Genomic DNA, 21,347 nt, shown 5'->3' on the forward strand with positions numbered 1-21,347 from the left:
GAGTAGTAACCTCTACCCTGCTGGTGCAGGGGAACCTTGATTATCACTTGCTGTATACACAGCGTTTGAATTGCAGCTAACACTACATCCCTTTCCGATGTGGAAGCTGGTAAGGCCGATTTGAAAAATCGGCGCGGGGGCACCTCCACGAATTCCAGTTTGTAACCCTGGGAAACCATTTCCAACACCCAGGGATTCAGGTCCGAACTGACCCAGGCCTGACTGAAAAGTCGAAGACGTGCCCCCACCGGTGCGGACTCCCTCAGGGGAGCCCCAGCGTCATGCTGTGGGTTTTGGAGCAGCCGGGGAGGACTTTTGTTCCTGGGCACCTGCCGCAGCAGGTGCTCTCTTGCCTCTGCCCTTACCTCTGGCGAGGAAAGAGGATCCCCGACCTCTTTTGGACTTGTGCGACCGAAAGGACTGCATCTGATAGGGTGTTACTTTCTTTTGCTGTTGGGGAATATATGGTAAAAAATTTGATTTACCTGCTGTAGCTGTGGAAACCAGGTCCGTCAGCCCATCCCCAAACAATACATCCCCCTTATAGGGTAGTACTTCCATATGTTTCTTGGAATCCGCATCACCCGTCCATTGGCGAGTCCATAAGGATCTTCTCGCTGAGATAGCCATGGCATTGGCCCTAGAAGCTAGCAATCCAATATCCCTTTGAGCATCCCTCATAAATAAGACTGCGTCTTTTATATGGGCTAGAGTTAGGAATATAGTGTCCTTATTCATATTATCAAATTGATCTGTCAGCTCATCTGTCCAAGCTGCAATTGCGCTACACACCCATGCCGACGCAATCGTCTGTCTTAGCACAGCACCCGTATGAGAATAAATACCCTTTAAGGTAGTTTCTTGCCTGCGATCTGCTGGGTCTTTAAGGGCCGCTGTGTCAGGAGACGGTAGCGCCACTTTCTTGGATAAGCACGTCAGGGCCTTGTCCACAGTGGGGGGTAATTCCCAAATCTCCCTGTCCTGCTTAGGGAAAGGGTATGCCATAAAAATTCTTTTGGGGATCTGCGGTCTCTTAGCCGGAGCCTCCCAAGCTTTTCCAAAGAACTCATTTAATTCATGAGATGTGGGAAAATTAATAATCTGTTTCTTTTCCTTAAACATGTGTACCCTTGTGTCGGGGACTGAGGGTTCATCCACAATATGCAACACATCCCTTATTGCCACAATCATACACTGAATAGTTTTAGTCACCCTAGGGTGCAATTTTACTTCGTCATAGTCGACACTGGAATCAGAATCCGTGTCGGTAGTAGTGTCTTGTGTTAAGGGTATCTTTTGAGACCCCGACGGGCCCTGTGAGTCGGTCCAATCTGAGGATTGACCGCCTGATGTCCCCCCTAAACCAGCCTTATCAAGCCTTTTATGTAAAGATGCCACACTTGCATGCAACGTATGCCACATGTCCATCCAATCAGGAGTCGGCACAACCGACGGGGACACACCACTCATTTGCTCCACCTCCTCCTTGGAGAAGCCTTCCGCCTCAGACATGTCGACACACACGCACCGACATCCCACACACACACAGGGATTTACCTATAAGGGGACAAAACCCCAACCAGGCCCTTAGGAGAGACAGAGAGATAGAGTATGCCAGCACACACCCAGCGCTTAAAAACACTGGAATATACAACCAGATAGCGCTTTTATATGTTTATAATCGTAATCTCCACTCACTGCGTCGCCAAAGTGCCCCCCTCCTCCTTTTTCCAACCCGTGAAGCTCAGCAGGGGAGAGAACAGGGAGCCAGCGTTTTCTCATGCAGCCTCTGTGGAGAAAATGGCGCTGGTTAGTGCTGAGGATCAAGCCCCGCCCACCCGACAGCGGGCTTCGGTGCCTTCATCATATATTAATAAAATAGCGGGGGTCCGCGGATGGGATTTACTGTCCCCCAGCCTAATCCACCTTATTTATGGCCAAATCGAGGTTTATTGCTGACCAGGGCGTCTCCCCCCCCCCCCCCCCCCTGCGCCCTGCATCCTTCAGTGCCTGCTTTGTGTGTGTGACTGGGAGCAATGGCGCGCAGCTTACCGCTGCGCGCTTACCTCATGAAGATCTGATGTCTTCTGCCGCCTGAAGTCTTTTCCTCAATACTCACCCGGCTTCTATCTGCGGCATCTGTGAGGAGGACGGTGGCGGCGCGGCTCCGGGACGAACCCCAGGTGCAGGCACGGATACAGAGGGGGGCGGTGGGGGCGATCGCCCCCCCTAGCACACTTCTGCCTACAGACAATCTGTCTGTGAAGTCCTGCTCCTTAACCCCTTCCTATCTCAGCTGGCCGTCAGCTATAGTCAGTCAGCTATAGTCAGTGGTGTGAGTCGCAGCAGCTCACAGCGGGTGCCCCTTCCTCCTCACTCACCCTTTTGGCCTGCACGGCAGTTAATCAATCAACATAGTTTGTTGATTGAGACTGCTTTCATCTCCCCAGCGTCTCCTTGCTGATAACAGATCCAGGAAGTGTGGCTGTGTGTTGGGGGCGTGGCTTCACTTATAAGACAGGCTAGTGGGCTAATACAAACAGTATACTATAGTGTGTTTACTTTTTTCCACACTGAGAGCATGCTGCATTCCTGCACCCAGAGACCAGCCAGAGGGACTTTCCTGCCAATCTGTGCCATTGACCAGCCTGTGGAAAAGGGACCATCTTACCAGCCTGTTGCAGAGGAACCAGCCAGTAAGAGATCTTCTTGCCATATTCCCTAGGCAGGGTATTACAGGTTGAGTCTCACATATGTGCGATACAGTAGAACAGAGGATGTCTGTAGTAGATGCACTTATAGGTTTTAAAATATTCCTTGTATTTCATAATATTAAACATTACATATCATGTCCTGTCAGTGAAATACTAAAATAATAGAGAGATGCGTGTAAAAGTACAGAAAATGTGTATAAAAATGCTATACAAGAAATATGGTGTATGCTAATCTGTCCTCTATTTGGTTACTTTCTCATAACACCATACTCCTTCTACAAGGTATCAACTCGGAATTGTCCTCACCGTGTAATTCCCCTACAAGGTGCCCTCACTATAGCCTCACAAATGAGTATTAACGTCTTCAAGTTCCTGTATAGCATTGGTCCTATAATGTGCATCAGTTTATATATCAGTGGGAGAGATCCCTTGATTATAAATGGCACCCTAATAGCTGGTAGGGATATATTGCAAGATAAGCAGGTAAAGGATGTTAGTGGGTGTTTGGTATAATAATCACTTCTACAACACATCAAATCAAAGTCCCCCAATATAACATCTATCCAAATCCCTAGAAATATTTCAATTGCTTGATATGGTGCGTCCTCGGGAGCCTCACTCTCTTATAACTGATGTCATTACAGACAAGGGGCCTAATTCACACCTGATCACTGCTGTGCATTTTCTCACAGCAGCCGTTCAGGTTTGAACTGCACATATACGCTGGTGCATGCCAGACAGCCGACGGCCATCTCAGCCCTGCCAGGCAGAGGCGGACGCTGGGCAGGAGGGTGCGGGCCGGTGGCGTTTTGCTGCCTTTTTAGGGGTGCGGTCCAGGCAACGCAGGTGTGCCCGGACCGTGCGGGGGGCAGGCTGCTGCGTGACGTCACACGCAGCCGCTGTGACCCGGTCAGTGACTAGTAGCTCCCTGCCTGTGCGCAGGAGCTGCGCTGGTAGGGAGCTACTCATCAAGTACAAAAGCATTGCCGCTGTGCGATGGTTTTGAACTTGTACGGTGGGGAGTCAGACATGCGGGGCGGACTAGCCTTGTGCTGGGTCCCCCCCCCCCCCCGCATGTCTGAGTAACTGATCGTAGCTGCACGGCTACGATCAAGATTGAATTATGCCAAATGTCTTGTCACTACTGTTGCCACAAATGCCGTATTTTGATGGCCCTCTATTATACCATCTATATGTTCATCATAATTTATGACACGTCCTGTACAGTTGTGATACCTACAGTATACAAAGTTGTAATTCCCTAATATTGGGGTATAACAAAAAAATATTAAATTAAAGCAGAATGTCTGGATTAATTATGATTGACTTATTCTATATCAGCACCTCATATTAACATGAGAAACATTAACAATCTGATAATAGATTTATAAAATAGACAATCCTAGCAGTGCGCACAAGCAGAAAAAAAGCAGCTCGGTGAGCTCAATATTTTACTTAAAGGTATCCTCACATCTTCACCAAATATGTGCCAAAAAAGGTTGAATAGAAGTTATCCAGCGCTACTGCATACAGTATGTAGGTCATTCATAAATATACCACTTCAGATACAGCAGATGTCATATCTCACAGTATACTTCTTATTAGGCTCATTCAGATATACCCAAAATGTAAGAGATAAGCAATTATAGTGAAACACTGTTTAATAATTGTAAGATTTAATATGAGAAAAACGAAAACATATAAACTCCACACAGATCACATGTATTTCCAAGTGGCCAAATTTTGACAATTCCAGCTAGACATGAACTGTTATTTAAGCAGTTCAGAATGCACTTGAAACAGTGCAAGTCCTGGGTTCTCCCACTGGTGCAGGCTCAGGTTTGGCTGAAATTTACAATTATTAAACAGTACTTCACTATATTTGCTTATCCCTTTCATTGGAGATAGCTGAATGAGCCTAATAAGAAGTATGACATCTGCTGTATCTGAAGTGGTATATTTATGAACAACCTACATATGCAGTAGCACTGGCTAAATTCTATACAACAATGTGATAATACCTATAATTCCTTAAATTAATTGTATCAATCAGATAACTATGGTATACTTGCAACATTTTTCTGGAAAAAAAAGGGTGGTGGGGGGATTTCCCAAACCTATGTGGCACATAGATGCAAAAGGGATTTTAATCTACAGGTGAACTCCTGCGAGTATTACGTACTCTCACTTAATCCTGGTTAGTCTCAAACTCCATTATTGGACAATTACAAATGTGGAATTCATCTATTAGGGTTGGCAAGTGTTGAGTACTGTGTGGGATTATCAAATAATTGGTCTAACCCCCCAAGACTCTGTGCCTAAAATCCCCTTGGTACTATTCAGCAGTTCCCCTTATTATAATAATATAACAGGGTATTATAATGTGTCTTCCCTTCCTGGTTCAGTAACACATAAAATGCCAGTTGTTACCATTTGTATCCATAAAAGTTGCTAGTATCCCAAAGAAAGGAATTATAGGTATTATCACATTGTTACTGTTTCTCATTTTAATATAATGCGCTTATATAGATTCAGTCAATCATCAAGGTTTATGATAATACTGTATTTCATAACGACGTTGACATATAAACCTTGATGATTGACTGTCTCTATATCAGTACCTCATATTAAGATGAGAAATAGCTGCAAATAATTACTCCAGACATTTTGTTTATATTTAATTTTCTTTTGCTATACCCCAATATTAGGGGATTATAACTTTTTATACTGTAGGTATCACAATTGTACATGACGTGTCATACATTATGATGAACATAAGGAGGGATTTGGATAGATGTCATATTGGGCAACTTTGCTTTGATGTGTTGTAGAAGTGATTATTATACCTAACATCCACTAACAAATCCTTTACCTGCAATTATACCTATTTGTGTGATGGATGAATTTGGACGGGAGAGGGGAGGAGTCAAGATGGGAGGGGTCAAGATGAGAGGGGTGGAGTCAAGACGAGAGAGGGGAGGAGTCGGGACTGGAGAGGGGAGGGGTCAAGATTAAACCGTAAACCGCCCCCCCTAAAAGAAAAGTCTAGATCCGACCCTGCCCAGGTGAGACCTGTGTTCCGACTCCCTCTGGAGCTAATGGTGTCCAGTAGCTTAGAAGCAGTGCCCAACTTTACAAGCCAGCTCTGCTTCTCTCTCCTCGGTCCCACGATGCAGGGAGCCTGTTGCCAACAGGACTCCCTGAAAATAAAAAACCTAACAAAATTCTTTTTCCACAGAAAACTCTGGAGAGCTCTCTGCAGTGCACCCATTCTCCTCTGGGCACAAGATCTAATTGAGGTCTGGAGGAGGGGCATAGAGGGAGGAGCCAGTGCACACCCATAGTCAAAGTTCTTTTTAGGTGCCCTATCTCCTGCGGAGCCGGTCTATACCCCATGGTCCTTACGGAGTCCCCAGCATCCTCTAGGACGTAAGAGAAATGTTAATACATTTCGAATGTACTGTAAAGCTGGGTACATGGGTACATACTAAGAAATATTTTAAACAATATCACTCATTTTCACCCTTCTGAGCAATATCGTTTGTAATATTGCCCAGTGTGTACGCTGCAAACGATGAACCCAGTGCGATTCCGCGGGCTGTTATCGTACCCCTCTGTTGCCTGTACCTGCAACTCAATTTGGACTTATCGACCAAAGCTGCATGTACGGGCCAGCTGCGGCATGACGTGAAGGATATTGTTAGTGATATCGTGCAGTGTGCATGCACTAGGGGGTCATTCCGAGTTGTTCGCTCGCTAGCAGTTTTAGCAGCCGTGCAAACGCTATGCCGCCGCCCCCTGGGAGTGTATTTTAGCTTAGCAGAATTTCGAACGAAAGGATTGCAGAGCGGCTACAAAGTTATTTTGTCAGTTTCTGAGTAGCTTCAGACCTACTCAGCGCTTGCGATCACTTCAGACCATTTAGTTCCTGATTTGACATCACAAACACGCCCTGCGTTCGCACAGCCACGCCTGCGTTTTTCCTGTCACGCCTGTGTTTTTCTGAACACTCCCTGAAAATGGTCAGTTGACACCCAGAAACGCCCTCTTCCTGTCAATCACTCTGCGGCTGCCTGTGCAACTGAAATGCATCGCAAGACCCTGCGTAAAACGACATCGTTCGTTGTAATAGTACGCGGCGCGTGCGCATTGCGCCGCATATGCATGCGCAGTAGTGCCGTTTTTTGGCCTCATCGCTGCACAGCGAACGAATGCAGCTAGTGATCAACTCGGAATGACCCCCAATATTGGGCACCCAGCAGGGTAGGGAAAACACTAGGCGATATCACTCACGGAGCGCATTGTCAAGTGTGTACCCAGCGTAACTGTAACAGGAAACAAGAGGTATCCAATCTCTATTGAGTTCTGGTGTGGCAATTTAACTTCTCCATCTTAATTTACTGACCTTTGGTAATGTAAAATATGTAAGTCGCAAGATAACAGCTTGATGATTATGGAGTGGGCTACCCTTTGGCTGTCATCATTGACGGTGCCGTCGGTGCTTAATATTGATGGCATGAAACCATGGATGGTGAACCAGCAGATGGAGAACTAAACAGGGAGGGCTTAGCAGAGCTCTGGGTGGCGGGACTAAGCTCTGTGCTCCCTGTGCCTAGGGGAAAAATAAAAACATTGCTGCCCCTAAGCCATCAATGGCCGAACATCTTCAAATCTCCACCATCGATGGCAAAACATCATCCTTGGTTGGTAAATATTTTCAAAGTGAGTGGTGTTAGAACATGTAGCCAATCAGCAGGAGTGTTTCACTTGATCCAACATGTGCAGCATTGGCAAAATGTCCATCTTAATTACTATTATCCTCCTCGGCCAAGATAGAATTTGATTTTGCCAACACTTTAATGGGTACAGGACTAATTTTCCTTGTAGAGTGAATTATAATTATGTGTGAGAAAAAAATGCTAAATATTTTATTTTTTGGAAATTGGTGGTTGGTATGTGTATGGTGTGCTACTTCATTTATCTGTGGTATATTGTATGACTAGATTGTCATATAAGCACAAAGGGATTTATTTACTGAGCATCCGATCATGTTTATGGGCCTAATTTAGACCTGATCGCTGTTGTGAAAAAACGCACAGCGACCGATTATCGAATGACTGCGCATGCGTACGGATCGTAATGCGCAGGTGCGAGGCCAAACTGCGGAAACATTCTGCGTTTTTTTTAAACTATAGGCGAACCCAGATTGTTAGGAAGCGGGCATTTGGGGGTGGTAACTGGCCATTTTCTGGGAGTGTCAGGAAAAACGCAGGCGTGCCCAAGCGTTTTCAGGGAGGGTGTGTGACATCAGCTCCCACCCCGATCAGCCTATTTTTTTCGCACTGTTGGAGTAAGTGCTGGGCTAAGCCTAGACTGCACACACTGCAAGAATCATTCGATGCTAATGCTGCTTTCAGATCGCAAATGTTGGATCCCAGCCGGTAAGAGAAACGTGTCCTTACCGGGTGGGATCCGGCATTTGCGCTCCTTTGCTGGCTTTCCGACCCGGCAATATACCGGGTCGGTTGCCATAGCAGCAGGGGGCGCAGCAGCAGCAGGGGCGGGGGTGGAGGCGGCGCTGGGAGATGAGCTCATCTCCTGCGCTGCCTCTGCCTATGCTGTGAATGGGAGCCGTGTCGCATCGGAACGGCTCCCATTCACAGTTCACACTGCACCTGACCCGGTATTCAACCCGGTAATAACTCTTCTTTTTTACCGGGTTGAATTACCGGGTCAGGCGACCCGCTAATTCAGCAAAGGAGCTTTCACATCGCACACTGACCCGTTTCGACACGGCAATATGCCGTGTCGATACCGGATTATTTGTGCGATGTGAAAGGGGTATGAGTGAGTTGCAAATGGATTTGCAGCTGATCGGCATTTGCAAAGTTTTTCACACGAAATACGCAGACTTGCACAAGGCGGATTTTCACTCTGGCTGGCCGGTGACTATCCAATTGCAAACCTCTGCAAATTCGCAGAGGTGTCTGAATTAGGCCCAATGTATGAAACTTTAAAGGGCAATGATTTTACTAGCAAAACACAGATAGTGAAAGTATTGCCCTTTTTTAAATTTGGTCATATAACTTTGGCAAAGCCAACTGAGATTCCCTTGATACCTATAAGGTGTAGGTAAAAAATAAAACTGGCCAAAAAAGGCCGAGCAGAGAACACTCAGAAAATCTGGATAGTTGGGAGGTGTGCAATTGCTTACTTGTTTGGTTTGCTAACACACCTGAAAAACCCCCTTTGTCCTCTGTGTTCTTACTCACCCCAAATCTCACACTTACCCCAGAGAGCAAATTTATATTTTTAAGCATGAAAGCCCCTGGGACAACTTCAACCCTGTGCTAACAAACAGAAAGAGGTCAATGCAACAACAGATCTCATACTTCAAGGCATCAGCCCACACCAATTGTTACTACAGTATATTTAAACCAATATACAGTATATAGCAATGCACAGGAAACTTTATATTAAAACTCCATGCATTTACAGAAAATCCTTGTGTGCTGAAGTCTAAGCTTTGTAATAGAGATAGTCTTTATTACTTCTGGAATCAGGTTACGCTATAGTTCATCTCTTATACAAATTGTACAATGGGCTTCAGTGACCATTCTAAATATGCAGTAAATTGCAGATACCTTGCTGTCAGAACAAAAATCAATTGCTATTTGCATAATTTATGAGAAGAAATAGACTAGTCTGGTGTGATGATCAGGGGTCTATTTACTAAGCCTTGGATGGCGATAAAGTGCACAGAGATAAAGTACCTGCCAATCACCTCCTAACTGCCATTTTTCAAACCCAGCCTGTGACATGGGAGTTAGGAGGTGATTGGCTGGTACTTTATCTCCATCCAAGGCTTAGCAAATAGACACCCAGGTCTCTACGTCCCCTTTGCCCAGTCCCAGCAGCCACTCAACAGCATGCTCCCCTGCATTCTTTCTAACCATCTTGATCATCAGCTTCTTCATGTTGGCTGCGCCTGGTTGTGTGCTGGGGAACTTCATGGATAGGTCACCTGACACTGCATCAAGCCATGCCCCCTCTGTGAGATAGATCTGATAGCTGCCTCCCCTTGTGCTTTTTGCAGTATTATTCTGGTCTCTCTGACAGTCCCTGTATTTCTAGCAGAGTGCTGCAAATTTGGTGAGTTTTGACTATAAAAATGATTAGAATAATACAAAGATGATATTTATAAATTATAAATATCTTCTTAGTATTATTCTAATAACTTTTTAGTTAAAACTCTGTAGTATACTAGAGTATGACAGGTGAGGCAATGATAAGGTCAGGGCTGCACAAAGTGTCACGTAGGACTGGAGCTGAAAATGATAAAGGGCCTATGGTGAGAAGAACCGGAACTATAACCAGTGCTGTGTGGGTATGGCTAGTGCTGTGTGGATGTGATCAGTGCTGTGTGGGTGTGGCTAGGGCTGTGTGGGTGTGATCAGTGCTGTGTGGGTGTGACACTATCAGCCCCAATGACTCCTAGATGTGTAAAAATAAAAAATAATAATGACCTCTTCATAAAGGTCCGGGAAACTCCTGATTTTACGAGTAGTCCCGCAGAACCCCAGAAGAGGGGGTGGATCTACTGTACCTGCCTATTTCCTAGTGATGTGGGCAGTATGGGGAGAATACTACTGGGAATCGCAGGCCCATTGGGTGGGGCCAACACATAATTTTTGCCCTGACCCATACCCGTGGACAAGGGATTCACTGCATTGTGATACAATGGGAGCGGGCCCTAATGTCGTGAACAGCCCGCCACCGCAGTGGTCCCTTGCATCTCCTCCCTGAGCTTTTCCTGTAAAGGAGAAAAAAAAGTCAGCAAGTATAATACAATATCATCTCAGCCAGGCTACAACAAGAGAAGGGAACTGCAGCTAAAGATTTGTGTTGGAGATTGACTCTGAGTATTTGTGTCCACCTCTGGATAAAGCCTTGTCTAGGATAGTAGAGAATTAAGACCAGCTACCACCACGCCAAAGGCAATGCCGCTGACCACTCTTCTTTCTACCATAGGGCAAGCCCAGAAATTTTACACTTATGGTTAGAAATGGTCTGTACTCTACAGAGACAGCAATAACAATTGCCCCCACTGCCCTTCATTCTCACAGGTTATGGACAGGATGTGTCACCAGTACAAATGCAGTCAAAGATTTTTGAGTCATGGCGCCCTAGAGTATCAGAATTTTATTCACGGCACCCCTAGGCCAACAGCTTTTTAATGTGAAATTCAGAAAAATGCATTAAAATAAGTAAATTGTGTTTATATGTCATCTTTGGTTTCAGTTACGTGGTGAGGGAAAGGATGCACTTCTGTTTGTCCACGTATTTTATGATTGGAAGCCACAAGCATTGGTTTTTGTCTGTACAGAATTTTAATTGGCCCTTGACCACTACCCGAGGCACCACAGGCTGCCACGGTACACAGTTTGAGAATCACTGGGCTACACCATGTATAGATGACATTGCATATACCAGGCTTTTTCAACCAGTGTGCCGCGGCACACTAGTGTGCCGCAACCAGTTGCAAGGTGTGCCGCGTAGCCAGAGCAGCTTCTTGCACCTTGAGAGTGAACTGTTGGCCCGGGCTCTTCTTAGAGGAATAGTTGTGCTCTGGCTGAGACCTATGCCTTGAAGACGTTGCGGTGTGATATCATAGGTCACGACCGCTACATCTCACCAGCCAGCCAGCCCACCCGCCTGCATACATATCTTCCAGTTCCTGCTTGCATTCACAGCTTTCCTTGCCCACCCACATCCACACCTGCCCGCTGCTCAGTATTCGCAGCACTCCACTATGAACAACCCCCACCACTGAGGGACAGGAAGGAGGACAGCTGACTGGTAGGGGCTAATATTTGTTATTTTATTTTTCCTGTGGGGAACAATAGGATTTATGTGGGGAGAATAAGGATTTATGGGGGGAACAATGTGAATAAATCATGTGGGGAGCATTGCAATAGGATTTATGTGGGGTGCAATGTGATTGTTTTTTCTGTGTAGGCCAATGTATGTGTGGATTTTTTTTTTACTGTGAGGGCCAATGTGTGTGTTTTGTTTTTTTCTGTGGGGAACTTATGGTGTGCCTTGGCAATTTTAAAATATTGTTCGGTGTGCCGCGAGTAAAAAAAGGTTGAAAATCACTATGCCATATACAGTAGACTGTTTTACTCTGCAAGTCCTCCTTCCCCCTTCAGGGACCAAGGGGTGCACATGCTCAGTAGGTCTCCCATGTAATAAACTCAGAAGTCAATACTTCACCAGGACAGAAGTATATCGGAAGAGCTGTCCCAGGAGGTAAGTGATCATGAATACCAGCAGTAGAATCCATGGTGATGAAGCACTTCAAATTGGGCTGCACAGACCCGAACATGTTTCTCTGGGTTTTAGGCTCCTGGTTTAATCAGAAGGAAGGTCTGCAGAGTCTACTGCAAATGTTGCCTTCTCTCCCATACACAAGCCAAGGCTCTGTGATCCACATAGATTATGCCAGCCAACAGTCAGTGGACTGCCTCCCCACCTGGTGCCTCTGATCATTACCACGGAACATTATTGAAGCAAGTTGGCCTTACACAACAGCATACACTTGACCGCCCAGGGTACCTGGGGTGAGACACAGTGCATCCATCTACCCACTGGGAGATCCCTGCATTATTGGGAGCATTTGTGCTTGCAGCCAACAGACATTCTTCTCCCTGCTCAACTTCTATGAACGTCACTACGGAACCTCAAAGCAGCAGGCATGCCCACACAGTGACATTTGCCAAATTGTCCAACGCATGAGTGAGAGGCTTACTTGCCTACATCTTATTATTATTATACCTTGATTGGAACATCACCACCAGTGATGAATAATATATATGCACACTGATCGTTTTGAAAGTCCGATGGTAAACTCACAGGTTCTGTAGGCACGTGCCCGCTTCAGATATAGGGCTTAATTCAGATTTGATCGCAGCAGCAAATTTGTTAACAAAAGGGCAAAACCATGTGCACTGCAGGGGGGCAGATATAACATGTGCAGAGAGAGTTAGATTTGGGTGGGTTGTGTTCAAACTGAAATCTAAATTGCAGTATAAAAATAAAGCAACCAGTATTTACCCTGCACAATAACAATATAACCCTCCTAAATCTCTCTCTGCAAATGTTATATCTGCCCCACCTGCAGTGCACATGGGGGGTCATTCAGACCTGATTCAGACCTGATTCAGCTAGATTTTTTCGCTGCCCTGCGATCAGGTCAGAACTGCGCATGCGTATGCACCGCAATGCGCAGGTGCGTTGTATGTGTGTAAAGCGGATCGTTGCTGTGCGATGGATTTAACGAAGAATCCATTCGCACAGCCGATCGCAAGGAGATTGACAGGAAGAGAGCATTTGTGGGTGTCAACTGACCATTTTCTGGGAGTGTTTGAAAAAACCGCAGGCGTGTCCAAGCGTTTGCAGGGCGGGTGTCTGACGTCAATTCCGGGACCTGACAGGCTGAAGTGGGCAACTCAGAAACTGCACAAAACTTTTTTGTAATGCATGGTTTTGCCAATTAGCTAACAAATTTGCTGCTGTGATCAGATCTGAATTACCCCCATGGTCTGAAAGTGGAGTAAGCAGTGAAGGAATCATCTGGCTCCTGAGGCTTGAAGTGAAATCTTCTGTACTCAGGAACTGGCCACTCATGTTGCTCAGCAGTAGCCGCGGAGACCCTTCTGCAATCACAGTGTTCCTGGCTGCTGCTAGCGCAGCTCACTGGAGTCCGGTACAACAAGGGGAGGCTGGATGGATTTCCAGATTTGGCTGTGTAGCATTGGGCTACTGGTAGAGGGTTATACATTCTCCCTGGAACACAACTGATACCACTGCAGCAGTAGTAGGTGCGGCGCTGCCTAATGTTGGAGTATAGTGCACTCTGGCCCTCATTCCGAGTTGATCGCTCGCTAGCTGCTTTTAGCAGCATTGCATTGCTCGAGCGACTGAAAAACGTCGCTCGAGCTTGGGTAAAACTACAAAGTTTTGTGTGAAAGTACTTAGCGCATGCACGCTGCGTACCATGCGCAAGCGCAGAATTGCCGTTTTTTCACTTGATCGCTGCACTGCGAAAAACGGCAACGAGTGATCAACTTGGAATGACCACCTCAGTACCTTGTCTCCTGTGTATACATTACACTGGGTGTGCATCCTTTATTGTTTACCCTCTAGTGCTGGAGCATCAGGGAGGCAGAGACTGATGACACAGTAAGTGCCATACACACTACACTAGGGGTGGCCAACCCGCGGCTCTCGAGCCGCATGCGGATCTTTCATCCGCCACATGCGGCTCAGCTGGCTCCTGGCCACCGCTGCCCTGGCCTCCCCTACTCCCGTGCTGCTGCTGTCTGTGAGGGGAGGAGAGCGCAGCGTGCGCCTCTCTTGCCCCTCACTCTCCGGCGCCGGTCCGTGAGCCAATCAGAGCTCGCGGACCGGCAGCTAAGGCTGCCGGACCGCGAGCTTTGATTGGCTCACGGACCGGCGCCTAGAAGAGAGACACAGCTGCCAGAGCGTGAGGGGTAGGAGAGGCGCACGCTGCGCTCTACTCCCCTCACAGACAGCAGCCACACGGTGAGCAGCACGGGGTAAGGGGGGTGGGTCGTCGTCATGTATAGCTGGCACTAGGGGCATTGCTGGCACTAGGGAGACATGCATATCTGGCAGTGGGGGCATTGCTGGCACTGGTGGGACAAGTATATCTGGCACTTGGGGGACATATCTGGCACTGTGGGGACACTGGCATTGGGGGCATAGCTGGCACTGTGGGGACATATATCTGGCACTAGGGGCATAGCTGGCACTGTGGGGACAAGTATATCTGGCACTGGGGGCATAGCAGGCACTGGGGGGAAATGTATATCTGGCACTGGGGGGGACATGTATATCTGGCACTGGGGGGACATGTACATCTGGCACTGTGGGGACACTGGCATTGGGGGCATAGCTGGAACTTTGGGGACATATATATCTGGCACTAGGGGCATAGCTGGCACTGTGGGGGCATATATATCTGGCACTGGGGGCATATCTGGCACGGGGGCATAGCTGGCATTGGGGGAAATGTATATCTGGCACTGGGGGGGCATGTATATCTGGCACTGGAGGCAGAGCTGGCACAGTGTGAGGACATGTATATCTGGCACTGGGGGCATATCTGGCACGGGGGCATGGCTGGCACTGGGGGGAAATGTATATCTGGCACTGGGGGGGCATGTATATCTGGCACTGGGGGCAGAGCTGGCACAGTGTGGGGACATGTATATCTGGCACTGGGGGCATATCTGGCACTGTGGGGACACTGCATTGGGGGCATAGCTGGCACTTTGGGGACATATATAACTGGCACTAGGGGCATAGCTGGCACTGTGGGGACATATATATCTGGCACTGGGGGCATATCTGGCACTGGGAGGAAATGTGTATCTGGCACTGTGAGGCATATATGTATCTGGCACTGTGGGGCATATATGTATCTGGCACTGTGGGGACATATGTGTATGTGGCACTGTGGGGACATATGTTTCTGGGAGTGTGGAGGCACCCATTTTTTGAAATTTTTATATGTACAGTATGTGCCACTGTACTGGGGCATTATATGTATGTGGCACTGTACAACATGACTAAAAACGGAGTTATGACAGAAGGTCATACTCCTACAAACGTCATAACGAAAGGTGTGCGCACAAAATGGGGTGTGGCTTTGTGAAAACTAGGCCACGCCCCATTTTTGAGCGCGCGCATGATACTGGCTCTTGCCCTTGACTACAGATCTTTTCTGGCTCTTTGCCTCTGACTGGTTGGCTACCCCTGCACTAGACGATTATTTTGCTCAATATGGCCGATACCGACGATTGTTAATGATATATTGTTCACATCGTCTAGTGTGTATGGTCCTGCAATCAACGATGCAAGCACCCGCACTCGTTGATTGCAGGTTGGCGTTCTCCCGTGCAGCATGCTCATTGTGAGCAATGTCACTTGTGACATCACTCATCACAGCATGTGTGTACGGAGCCGCGATGAGCGATGTACACAATGTGACATTGCTCACCTCCCCGGCAGCGGCTCACCTCCCTGGCAGCGACTCACATCTCCGGCAGGCGGCTCCCTTCCTGGCAGTGGCTTCCTCCCCGCCAGCGGCCTCATTCTAGTTGAGCCACTGACGGGAGCCGCTGACCGCTCAGCGTCTCCGACCAATTAAATTACCACTGTGCCACCAACGTAATAAAAAATTCATTATAATGGGTTCAATAAAATATATATATATATATATATATATATATATATACATATATATATATATATATATATATAAAATATATATACATATATATATGTATATATATATATATATACACACAGAGGAAAAACCACAGCACTCACCACACCAGAAGCGGGGCACAGCTATGCACTTACCACTCACAGGGTGGGGTGCATGTAACACTGCACTCTCCACCACAGAAGCGGGGTACACAGCTGTACTTACCACTCACAGGGCGGGGTGCATGTAGCCCATGACCACATCGCTCTAATAAATATAATTTATTTATTGAATTGTTGAGGATAAGTGAGTTTACTTTGGTGAGTGCTGGGTTCTCTGTTTGTATATATATATATATATATATATATATATTGTATACCTCCATCCCCCATAGTTTGGGGTTACATTCGTTGCAGGTGTTTCTGAACGATAAAAGTGACTTCTCCTCTGATAAGATTGGTATCATGCTCCAGTTGTTTGAACTTATTTTAAATAACAACTTTTTTCTGTATAACGGCAAGTTTTATTTGCAAACCAGCGGCTGTGCCATGGGTAGTTCTATGGCTCCAGCCTATGCCAATGTTGTTATGTTTTTTGTGGAGCATGCGCTATTCTTTTCCGATGAGACAATATCATCTAGAATTTTATTGTTTTTACGATATATAGATGATCTGCTTTTGATTTGGTGTGGAGATATAGAGGTACTAAGCAATTTGATTAATAAGCATAATTGTTCTGAACATCCCATCAAATTTACTTATTCTATAAGCAGAGAGACGGCTCACTTTCTTGATGTATGTATTTCTGTAAAAAATCAACAAATTCATACTAGTCTCTTTACAAAGCCTACGGATAGGAATATGGATATGCTACTGAAAGCACAAAGCTGCCATCCGTCAGCTTTGATAAATGGCCTTCCATACTCCCAGATGCTTCGCATCCACCGTATCAATAGTGATAGGGTAATGTCTGAATCCCAAATTGATTTATCGATTAAAAAATTTCTAGATCGGGGTTATAGTAAGGATCTGCTAGAGGCTTGTAAAAGTAAAGTTCTATCTTTGGATAGAATTTCTTTAGTGAATAATATAAATACATCAGCCACCCCGGATACTAATAAACGAAAGAAGTTTGGGTGGGTCAACAAATTTAATCTTGCTTCCCCTACTGTCAATAAAACAATTAAAAAATTATGGCCTATTGTACAAAGCGATGCTAAATTAAAACTTGCCAATTATGATGTAAGGTCTTGCTACTCCCGTGGACGTAACTTAAAAGACATTTTGGTAAAAACCGATGTATCTTCGTTAAGTATTCTTAACCGCCCCTTGTTTGGAAGGACACGTATGGGTTGTTTTAAGTGTACATGTACTACTTGCCAGTTTTTGTTAACTGGCGACACTTTTCAACATCCTCATTCAGGCAAAACTTATAAAATCCTCCATCATTTCACATGTAATTCATCCTTTGTTATTTATCAAATTATTTGCCCCTGCGGTTTGAGTTATATCGGTAAAACCGAGAGCAAGTTTAAAGAGCGAATGGGTAACCATCGGAGTGCTATTCGGGCAGCTATTGGTTCCGGTTCTAGCGACCAGCCGGTCGCCCGACATTTTGCGGAATTTCACCATACCCTTTCAAGCTTAAGATATCGGATGATCGATACTATTTTGCCAAATACCCGAGGAGGTGATCGCTCTCTGCGCCTTTTAAAGTGTGAGGCGCGATGGATCTATAGGCTAAATGTCATTTCCCCTAACGGGTTAAATGAGAGTATCACCTTTGCGAGTTTACGTTGAAATTATCTTTGCTGCTAGCCTGTATTGTGAGGCAATGTACTATCGCTGTCTCTATGTGTAGTGTTTTGTAAGGTTATGTATATGTCAGCATTGATTTTATATTGCATTGTTACAGCGTCGACGTTGAATTCTGTATTGCATTTTTCAGCTTGTTGATGGGTTACCATGGTAACGATGTACGTAGCAGAATGCGCCTTACTGTTAGGGTCTCCTGCCCTGTGCTGCCACGTCGTCATGGCAACCGGGAGACAAGTGCTAGCGGAGTAACCTGAGCGCAGCTGATACTCCGGTTCGGGTCTTTTGCTGTGCAGTGGTTATAGGCTCTGTGCATGGCAGGGGATCCGGTGCTGGTTTTTGTGCTCACAGTCTGTGAGGTCTGAGTGGGGCGTGGACAGCACCTGCTTTATAAGGCCTCTTTTCAGGGTAAGCAGATGCTGCTGAATCTTTGTTGGTTAGTCAGTTTCTGAAAGTTAGCCAGTACTGTGTAGCTTTGTATTTGTTTGTTGCTTACTGCAAATAGGCCTGGGGATTTGGTATTACACTCTGCCAATCCAGACCTAGCAGTAAGACTGGAGTCAGTCGTTTAGCTTGCTGGGGTTCTGTTACTACTCTGTGAACTTAGCAAGTTTGCGGCTGTATTCTAAGACTTGCCTGTCTAATCCTGTCTCACTGTGCTAGGTGTCAGGGGTCAGTTTAGTGGCAGTAAACCGAACCTGTGCACTGCAAGTGAGAATTAGGATTGTGGAGAATCTCCTTGTGTCTATCATTCCATCTCTGACCAAGGAGTTTACTGCCACACCCGTTGGTAACCCTTTAGGGTTTTGCTGTTGCCCTTAGCAACAGCATTTTGGGTTTTCTATGTATTAAAACACAACATCTTGCTTTTCACATCTGAGCAGTTCTAATACAAGGGAGATACCCAGTTCCTTAGGCTCTGGGCTTCTCTGTTCACGTTGTGTGTATTTTGTTACCCTACCACCTTCTGTGTACGTTATGTCATATTCCCTAGTCTGTCTGTGAGTCCATTTGTTTTGCATAACAGTTCAAACACCAGTACATTCCTGCAGGCACTGGAGTGCATAACAGTCCTGACACCAGTACTTTCCTGCAGGCACTGGTGTGCATAACATATTCAGCAGCCCAATACTCCTGTTGAAATTTTGTGGGAATATGGAGCATACCCCTCAAAATACGTTGCAACAGGTGGTTGATCAGGTGCAGGTCCTGACTCAAAAATATAATGATTTGTCCATTAAAATGCACACCTCCCAGGCTGCTGGCGGAGCTCCCGCAGCAGCAGCACCTGCAGGGGTTAAGGAGCCGAAAGTAAATCTCCCGGATCGTTTTTCTGGAGATCGCTCGCAGTTCTTTTGTTTCAAGGAGAGCTGCAAGCTATACTTCCGGCTTAGGCCTCAGTCTTCTGGGTCGGAGATTCAGCGGGTGGGCATAGTGATTTCCTTGCTACAAGGAGACCCACAGGTCTGGGCATATGGGTTGCAGCCTGACTGTCCGTCGCTTAAAAGTGTTGATGCTTTTTTTACGGCACTGGGCATGTTGTATGATGACCCTGACAAGACGGCCTCAGCCGAGGCTCAGATTTCGATCCTTAAGCAAGGGCGAAGGCCAGTTGAGGTTTACTGTACGGAGTTTCGGAGGTTGGTCCATGATACCCAGTGGAATGACCCAGCCCTGAGACACCAGTACCGAAGAGGTCTTTCTAACCAGATAAAGGACCAACTGGTACAACATCCCTTGCCTGATAGCTTGGATCAGCTCATGCAGTTATCCATCCGGGTGGATAGACGGCTGAGAGAGCGTAGGCTTGAAAGGGAGACTGAGATTTCCTTCCTTCCCAAGGGAACCTCAGACTCTGAGGAATTTTCCGAGGAGCCTATGCAGATTGGGGCTACCCGCCTCTCCTCGCGTGAGAAGATGCGGAGGAGACAGCAGGGGTTGTGTTTGTACTGTGGGAATAAAGGTCATGTGGTAGTATCATGCCCAGAAAAGCCGGAAAACTTCAGGGCCTGAGGGTGATGGGAAATATCCTGTCAGGCCAGAAGTCAGAATTTCCCAAGAAGACTTTTATCATTCCGGTGACCTTGAAGATCCTCGGTCAAACTGTCAAGACTGAGGCCTTTGTGGACAGTGGGGCCGACGGGGTTTTTATGGACCGCCAATTCGCCCTGAAACACTCTGTTCCCTTAGTACCCTTGGCATCGGAAATTGAGATTTGTGGGTTAAACGGGGAACCATTATCCCAAGGTAAAATTACCTCTTGCACTAGCCAGATTTCTTTGTTTATTGGAGCCACACACTCTGAAAAATTGTCCTTTTATGTGACTGTCTGTACTTTTGCCCCATTGGTGTTGGGGTTACCCTGGCTAAGGGCCCACAATCCTCAATTTGACTGGGTCTCTGGGGAGATTCTTAGTTGGAGTACTGATTGTTTCAGGAGTTGCTTGAGCCTTCCAGTCAGGTTCTCGCAGCTAAGTTTGCCAGGATTGCCAGGGTGTTATGCAGATTTTGCGGACGTGTTCTCCAAAAAAGTTGCAGAGGTACTACCTCCCCATCGCTCCTATGACTGTGCCATTGATTTGTTGCCAAATGCTAAGCTTCCCAAGAGCAGGTTGTACTCCCTGTCACGTCCTGAGACTCAGGCTATGGCAGAGTACATTCAGGAGAACTTGGCTAAGGGATTTATCAGACCTTCACAGTCTCCAGTTGGGTCGGGGTTCTTCTTCGTGGGTAAAAAGGACGGTTCGTTGCGACCCTGCATCGACTTCAGGGAATTGAACCGTATCACGATTAAAAACTCATACCCACTGCCTCTCATTTCGGTCTTGTTTGACCAGCTTCGTACTGCCACCATTTTTTCTAAGATTGACCTACGCGGTGCGTACAATCTAATCCGAATAAGAGAGGGGGATGAATGGAAGACTGCCTTTAATACCCACTCGGGGCATTATGAATATTTGGTGATGCCTTTTGGGCTCTGTAATGCCCCGGCAGTCTTCCAGGATTTCATGAATGATGTGCTCAGGGAATATTTGGATAGATTCTTAGTTGTATACTTAGATGACATCCTAATCTTCTCCCATTCCCTGGAGGAACATCGGAAGCATGTACGCTTAGTCCTCCAGAAACTCAGAGACCACCGGCTTGGGGCGAAGCTGGAGAAGTGCGAATTTGAAGTTCAGCAAATCGCATTTCTAGGATATATTATCTCCCCAGAAGGTTTCCAAATGGAGGGTTCCAAGGTACAGGCAGTCCTGGATTGGGTGCAGCCCACTAGTTTGAAGGCGCTTCAGCGTTTCCTGGGCTTTGCGAATTTTTATAGACGATTTATCGCTGGATTTTCGTCTATAGTGGCGCCCTTGGTGGCACTCACTAAGAAAGGGGCGGATGTTGCTCACTGGTCTTGTGAGGCTAAAGCGGCTTTTGCCCGTCTCAAAAGGGCATTTGTTTCGGCCAAGGTGCTGCGACACCCAGATCCAGAGCGTCCTTTTGTGGTGGAGGTGGATGCCTCTGAGATGGGTA

The 21,347-nt window shown here is 46.5% G+C and overlaps 1 protein-coding gene across 1 annotated transcript in view; it reads left to right on the forward strand.

Annotated features, from left to right (window-relative positions):
• The first annotated feature begins 2,611 nt into the window (after positions 1-2,611).
• The window catches only part of RIOX2 (ribosomal oxygenase 2), a 96,632-nt gene continuing 77,896 nt past the window's right edge, over positions 2,612-21,347 (forward strand). Inside the window, exon 1 of the mRNA XM_063956279.1 lies at positions 2,612-2,696. The gene's annotated coding sequence lies outside the window, so the exon portion shown is untranslated. The remainder of the gene's footprint in view (positions 2,697-21,347) is intronic.

Source organism: Pseudophryne corroboree, chromosome 2 (assembly GCF_028390025.1).
Source record: "Pseudophryne corroboree isolate aPseCor3 chromosome 2, aPseCor3.hap2, whole genome shotgun sequence".
Taxonomy (NCBI): Eukaryota; Metazoa; Chordata; class Amphibia; order Anura; family Myobatrachidae; genus Pseudophryne; species Pseudophryne corroboree.